Source organism: Peromyscus eremicus, chromosome 16_21 (genome assembly GCF_949786415.1).
Source record: "Peromyscus eremicus chromosome 16_21, PerEre_H2_v1, whole genome shotgun sequence".
NCBI classification, from domain to species: Eukaryota; Metazoa; Chordata; class Mammalia; order Rodentia; family Cricetidae; genus Peromyscus; species Peromyscus eremicus.
Window position 1 is genome coordinate 64200159 of NC_081432.1, and position 7327 is coordinate 64207485.

At 44.8% G+C, this 7327-nt stretch overlaps 1 long non-coding RNA gene across 2 annotated transcripts; it reads right to left on the reverse strand.

Annotated features, from left to right (window-relative positions):
- Nucleotides 1–1581: 1581 nt before the first annotated feature.
- LOC131926649 (uncharacterized) lies at nt 1582–3856 on the reverse strand. 2 transcript variants are annotated; one of them, XR_009383530.1, is made up of 4 exons: nt 3754–3856; nt 3011–3093; nt 2448–2485; nt 1582–1916 (listed from the first exon to the last, which is right to left on the reverse strand). It is a non-coding gene; the product is annotated as an uncharacterized LOC131926649 (long non-coding RNA). The 2 variants fall into 2 exon arrangements; XR_009383531.1 differs by lacking the exon at nt 3011–3093 and having other exon boundaries at nt 3754–3832.
- Nucleotides 3857–7327: the final 3471 nt, after the last annotated feature.

Here is a 7327-nt window from a genome sequence, read left to right on the forward strand (position 1 = left end):
AAAACCCTAAAGAGCTGTGATCATCCTTCTCTTCATTCATTAGATAAGGATCCAAGCAGTATGCATTTCACGAAGGGGGGGGGGGGATGATAGTCACCTCCTAGTTAAAGCTGTTTCTTCAAGGATGCTGCATTAGTTCTGAAAAGCAGACACTAAGATGGAATTGGGCCTGAGCATGTCCTGAAGGCACAGGTAAGTTACATGAAGAAGTTGCCAAATGCCTATGGTTTTTGCTCCTACTAAAATGGCCTCTGCTGCCAAGCATGCACCTAGAACCTCATGGGGTGTGCCCTAACATCAGATGACTGAGGAAGAGAAGACTAGGACCTGGTTTACTGGTGGTTTTTTATGTTATGTAGGCATCTCCCAGAAGTGGACAGCTGCAGCATCACAACCCCTTTCTGGGACAACCCTGAAAGACAACTACCCACATGGGAAATTTTGTAGAACTTCATTCATTACACATGGTCATGCATTTTGTTGGGAAGGAGAAATGGCCAGATGTGCAATTATTCCCTGACTCATGAGCTGTTGTAGCTAATGGGTTGGCTGAATGATCAGAGACTTGGAAAGAGCATGATTGGAAAATTGGTGAGAAAGATATCTGGGGGGAAAGTATGTGGACAGATCTCTCTAAACACTCGGAGGGTATGAAGACATTTGTGTCCCATGCAAATGCTCATCAAAAGGTAACTTCAGATGAGAAGGAGTTCAGTAATCATGTAGATAGGATGATCCATTCTGTGGACAGCCAGCCTCTTTCTCTGGCCATTCCTGTCATTTCCCAATGGGCCCATGAACAATGCCATGACCATGGCAGCAGAGACGGGGTTTATGCGTGGGCTCAACAACACAGACTTTCATTCTCCAAGGCTGAGGTGGCTACACTTGCTGCTGAATGTCAGATCTGCCAACAGCTGAGATGAATACTGAGCCCTAGATATGGCGCCATCCCCCAGGGTGACCAGTCAGCAACCTGGTGGCAGGGTTGACTATGTTGGACCACTTCCTCCATGGAAAGAACATGTTTCTTCCTTATTGGAATAGGTACTTATTCTGGTTATGGATTTGTGTTTCCTCCAGGAAAAGGACTGAGATCCGCTGAGGTTCTTGCCAAGGGTGGAGGAAATACAAAATGGGTAGTAAGGGAAGGCAGTTATAAATATCAGCTAAGGGCATATGACTAGTTGCCGAAATGAGGATTATAAGTAACATGAGTGTTCCTATCATATTTTGTTAAGAATATGTTTGTACAAATATTTATGTTTTATTTCCTCAATTCCTTCTTCATGTGATGAACATCAGTTAAGAGAATTATTGACAGGGCTGGAGAGATGGCTCAGCAGTTAAGAGCACTGGCTGCTCTTACACAGGACCCAGGTTCAATTCCCAGCAACCACGTGGCACCTCACAACTGTCTGTAAATCCAGTTTCAGAGGATCTGACACCCTCACACAGACGTGCATGAAGGCAAAACACAGATGCACATAAAATAAATAAATAAACAATTTTTAAAAATTTTCTAGGAGCCAGTTGGTTCAAGGGCACCACAAGAAAACTCAAGGAACTAATTAACCTGGGCTTGCAGATACTCACAGAGACTGAACGGACAACCAGGAAGCCTGCAAGGGGCACCTTGGCCCCATGCATGTATGTTAAGTTGTGTAACTTAGTCTTCTTGTGAGACTCCTAACAGTGGGAGCAGGGGCTGTCTCTGACTCTGACGTCTGCTTTTGGGACCCATTCCTCCTACTGGATTGCCTCAAGGAGCTTTAATAGAAGAGGAGGTGCCTGGACTCACTGCAGCTTGATATACATTGGGTGGCTGATACCCTTGGGAGGCTTGCCCTTTTCTGAAGAGAAACAGAGGAGGAGGAGTGAATGGGGGGCAGGAAGAGGGAGATGTGGGAGAGGGTCTGGGAGAGGGAAGGGAGGAGATACTTTGGTTAGTATGCAAAAACAAAAATAAATAAATAAACAGATATTCATGCCAAAAAAAATGTGCAAAACCTGTCTCTGGCAACAACTCTAAAACATGTAACCCATTCCCAGCTCTAGGATTTCCTTTGTTAGCCTATGGTGTCTCCTGTGGGTATTATTGTCCTGTTATAGGATGCGTGCGTACGTGCGTGCGTGTGTGCGTAATCTCCTACAGTAGTAGGCAGGTTTCCATCTGACTTTTTGTAAATGTTTTTAGATTTATTTACCCCTCCTCACACTTCTCCCTTCCCTACCTTCCCATCCCACCCCAATTTAACCCTTCCTGTTCTGTTAATCCCCCTTAATCTGTTGTACCGCTGCTTTCTATCTCCCCTCCCTTGAGGCCCCTTATTAATATCCTGACTTCTTCGGGTCTTCCAGATGAAATACACATATCGGAAAATTCAAAGCTAGCATCCAAAAATAGGAGAAAACCTGTGACCTTTATCTCAGTGGGTCTGGCTTACCTCACTCAGAAAGACTGTTTTCAGCTCCATCCATCTACCTGCAAATTTCATTTTTCTTAATAAGTAAATAATACTCCATTGTATAAATACATTACACTTGCCTTACCTGTTCATCGTTTGATGGACAGCTAGTCTATTTCAGTTTCCTGAATATGGGGACTAGAGCAGCAGTGAACGTGGATGAGCATACCCAGCGTTGTTGGCTGGATCACATGGTAAATCCATGACTAACTTTTTGAGAAACCTCCACACTGATTTCCACAGTGGCTACACCAGTTTGCACTACCCACCTGGGGTAACTAAATATTTCCCTCCCCCCACACTTACTTATGCATTTACTTATTCATCTTAGCCATTCTGACTGGGATAAGATGAAATCTTAAAATAGTTTTAATTTGCATTTCCCTGATAGCTAAGGGCACTGAACATTTTTTAAAAATGTTTCTTGGCCATTTACGTTTCATCTTTTTGAGAACTCTGTTTATTTCCATGCCCTACATTTTAATTGGCTTGTTTGTTTTGATGTTAAGTTTTTTCTTTGTATATTCTAGATGTATAATAACCTTCTGTCAGATGTATAAATAACTGATGAAGATTTTTTCCCCTTCTGAAGACTGCTGCTTTACTCAAGTGATGGTGTCCTCTGCTGTACAGAAATGTTTTAGTTTTGTGAGGTCCTATTTGTCATTTGCTTGTCTTCAGCCTGCACTGTCAGGGTCCTGTTAAAAATGTCCTTTCCTAGGCCAATGCGCTCAAGTGTATCCCCTACTTTCTCATCTACCGAACTGTTGCTAATGCCATTGGCTCTCCTCCAGAACTTGATGTAAGACCTTATGGCCGAAAACATCATGTATTTGAGCCACAAACGTGGAACTAGGAAGCTGGTATTGACCTGGAAGGTCCATCCCTACGGATTGACTTTCAAAGTGCTAGAAGGTCCCGTGTAGGAGAAAGGCCATCACAGGCTTTACCTGTGAACCTTGCCAGCTGCAATCATGACTGGACTGGCAAACCAAGCCCACTGGCTCAATAGTAACCAACCACCTTTCTGATTGAATTTCAGTTCCTCTCCACAAGATAAAACCCCATACTTTGCACCCTTTTTGAGCCAAGAACCTGTAGCTATACAGATCATAGACCATAGGAAAGAATATATTGCTATTCTTCTTCTAAACAGACATAGAATTAAACCAAATCCTAACGACTTATCATCATACCCATAGATCACGCATCTGTCAGTCCTCATCAGGGAAGCTTCTATTCGAAATATATGGTAATTAATACAAAGACCCACATCTGCACTCACCCCATCTCCCAAGGCTTAGGGGTCATTGTGGAAGAGGGAGCAGAAAGGCTGTAAGAGCCAGAGGCAGGGAATCTACAAGGGAACAGTGTCCTCTGAATACCCCAGGCCAGCTGCACATATGAAGTCACAATGGTTATGACAGCATGCACAGGCCCTGTGAGAGCTCAAGCCGCACCAAGTCCACTAGTAGAGCAGAGGTCGACAGGAAGTCCTGCCCTCAGCTAAGGAACTGTTGGTAATTGGTAGCTGCAGGGAGAGGGAGAGGCAGTTTTCTATAAAAATTTTGCCCCTGGGGTTAGTGAGATGGTTTAGTTAATCTCCATAGGAACCATCTATGCAGGGGATACAAATACCCAGGGGGCAGAAAGCTATGGGACACATTTTTTGCACACTCCAACACCCATGTTCAGACCCCAATGAAGGCTTTGCCATTTCCTGGGCCATGGTGGTGTGGGGCAAGGCAAGAAGGCTTTGCCATGTTCCCAGGGGTCTGAGGTTAGGGTCCTTGACGGTGCTTGGAGGGGGGAGTGGGCGTGTTCTGATTAGGGGACATGCACACCAGAAGAGCTAACTGCATAAAAAGCCCGCCTCCTGTTTAACACTTCTCTCCCTTTCTCCTGACGTCCTCACTCCCTTGCCTGTGATTCTGAATAAATGACCTGCAGCCAAGTCTGTATCTGAGAATTCATTTTCAGGAAACCCAAATTAGGACAGATATAAACACACATTTCACAGAAGGAGAATAGGAAAGACCAGCAAGCTGAGGCTCAACTTGAGTGCTCAGATAAATCAAAACTACAGAGGGAAGCACCATTTTACCTCAAAGTCTGGCAAAAAATTAAAAGTGTAATTTTGTTTGAGATAGTGTCTCACAAAGTGCAGCTTGGCCTTGGACTTGCTCTGACCTCCAACTTGGGATCCTTCTGCTTGCACCTCCCGAGTGCTGGTTAGGGCTGTGACAGCTAATCTTGGTTGTTGACTTGATGACATCTAGAATCAACTAAAATCCAAAAAGCTGGGACTCTGGTGCTAGGTTGGAACTGCTGAGACATCTAGTCTCATGGAATGAACTAGCAGACTCTTGGCCTTTCCACTGTGAGGCAGCCATTGCGGGGCTACTGGAACTACAACCTGTAAGCCACTCTAATAAATCCTATCAGCTCTGTCCCTTCTGGAGCCTTGACTAACACACAGACATACTCCACAGTACCAGGTTCATGTGGTGTTAGGGACTGAACCCAGGGCTTCTCATATACTAGGGGAACACTCTACCAACTGAGCAAGACCCCCAGACTAGAGCTGTGGTTCTGAAGGACATGTCACAGAGAACAGTGGGCTGACATCTGAATACAGCCTCCAGCCTCAGCAGGCCACACTCACTCTCAACACCCAGCCCACCCGACAGCCTGTCAAACTGCTCTTCAGAACTTCTGATGTTTTCCAATACTTGCCCGGCTCTCCACTCCCCGGCCATCTTCTTCTTTTGTACTTCTCTTTCTATAGCCTCCTTTACAGCAAAATTCCTCCAGTGGATTATCTATATTTTGTTTTCTTGTTGGACCCATCAGCATCGACTGACATCATTAATGGTTTCTTCCTTCTTGAAGCCCCTGGAAAGCTCCTGTGGCTCTTGCTGGAGTCTTCCCACGTGGTTCCCAGTCTTCATTCTGCTCTTTACTCAGTCTTTCCAGATGCCTCATGTTGCTTTGCCTGAGGCCCCAGCACCTCCGCCATATTCCATGGCTACCCACCTGCAACAGCGCCACTGCTCTGGCTTCCTGTCTGGACGCTCCTCTCCTCCTAGTCTCCCAGAAGCTTCTCTCTCCTAGGCCACTGGAGGGATCATTAAAACAACAATAACAAAGGCTCTAAGTCAGATCTTGTTCTTGTCCTCAAAGTCCTTCTCATTTCACTCAAAATAGAACGTGAAGTTTTCACACTGTGGAAGAAATCCTTCCGGATTGGCTCCACCCACTTTCAGTCATCTGTTTTCCTCCTCTGTCCCCTCATACGACTCTCATCTCCTCACTATTTCCGGGACTGTCTTGTGTTTCCCATCTCAGAGCTCAGCATAGTCGTACCTGGAACATTCCTTTGGTAGCTATCCACATGGCTACTCTCCCTCTGCTGGGTCTCTGTCCAAACGTCACTCCTTTCTCGGATGGCTCTTGCTGACCTCCCCGTCTAAACAGCACCCTCACCCCTCTCTGCCCTTAACTTACTTTCTCCTTTGCTTTATACACAGCATTATATATTTATAACCTACTCTCTTCCGTTACTAAAACAGAAGGAGGTTGTATCTATTTTTTATTATACTGTATTTCCATCCTTGTCATATTTAGCATAGAATAGGAGCATGATTAATCTATGACAAATAAAGGAAAAAATAGGTGCACAGATTGAAAACTAAGCAAAAAAGAATTCTCAGAATTTCTCATGATGACAAAGTACTTACAGCAATATTAATGAGCTAGGGGATGTCATTCTGTATGTTGTGAATGTGTGTTGCTCTGATTGGTTGATACATAAAGGTGCACTGGCCTATGGCAAGGCAGCTTAGAGGCAAGCAGGAAATCCAAGCAGATATATGGACAGAAGAAAAGAGAAGAGAGAGAGACACCAGCCACCACCCATGGAGCAGCAAGATGCCAGCAGACCAGTAATGCCACAACCACGTGGCAACTTATAGATGAATAGAAATGGGGTAAGTTATAAGAGCTAGCTATCAAGAAGCCTGCCATAGGCCATACAGTTTGTAAATAATATTAAGCTTCTGAATGATTATTTTATAAGTGGCCAAGGGACTGCAGGGCAGGGCGGGACTAGAGAAACCTTCTGGCTACATTAATGTTCTTCAGTGAGGTACTGGAAAAATAGAATATTTCATTCAATTATCTTAAGAAATAAACTAAATTCATGCGTCCAACCATCAGTATGGGTAGATCTTAAGAATACAAGTTCAAGAGAGAAGTAACAAGAGATTGGAAATGGAGGATAAAGAGAAGAACATCCAAGTAAAATAGAAAAATAAGATACAGTAAGATTACATTTAGGCTCCTCCAAAAGAGGTTGAAGCAGTAGGAGGAAGGATAAGCTAGAAAAACAAAATCTCTCCATTACGATGCCCAGAGGGCAGAGTGCCTTGGACAACCTACGGAATTAAGACTCAGCTCCAACATCAATAGTGTTAGCAATTCTGACGTCTGTTCCTTTACCCAAAATAACTTTCCCAAGAGCCTCCATGTCCTGCTTTACTCACATCTCACAGGAAGCTGGTGCCATAGGTTTCAATATTACCCTGGTTCTACCAGTGAAAGAAATAAAACAAGGGAGGGTGGGTAACTCATCAGGTGTCACGTGACTGTATTAGCCACAACGCTGCCAAAGTGGAAGCTGAGATTTGGTTCCGGAAGCCGGGTTCCAGAATCCCTTCTTTTACCAGTTCACCAGCCATCTCTGGGTGAGCGGTCGGGCCGCTCAGGGTGGCGCTTCTGATGACAGGAGGGTTAGCAGAGCGTAGACAGAGAGGCTGCAGGTGGCACATTGGAGACCGTGGAAACACCTGGGTTGGTGG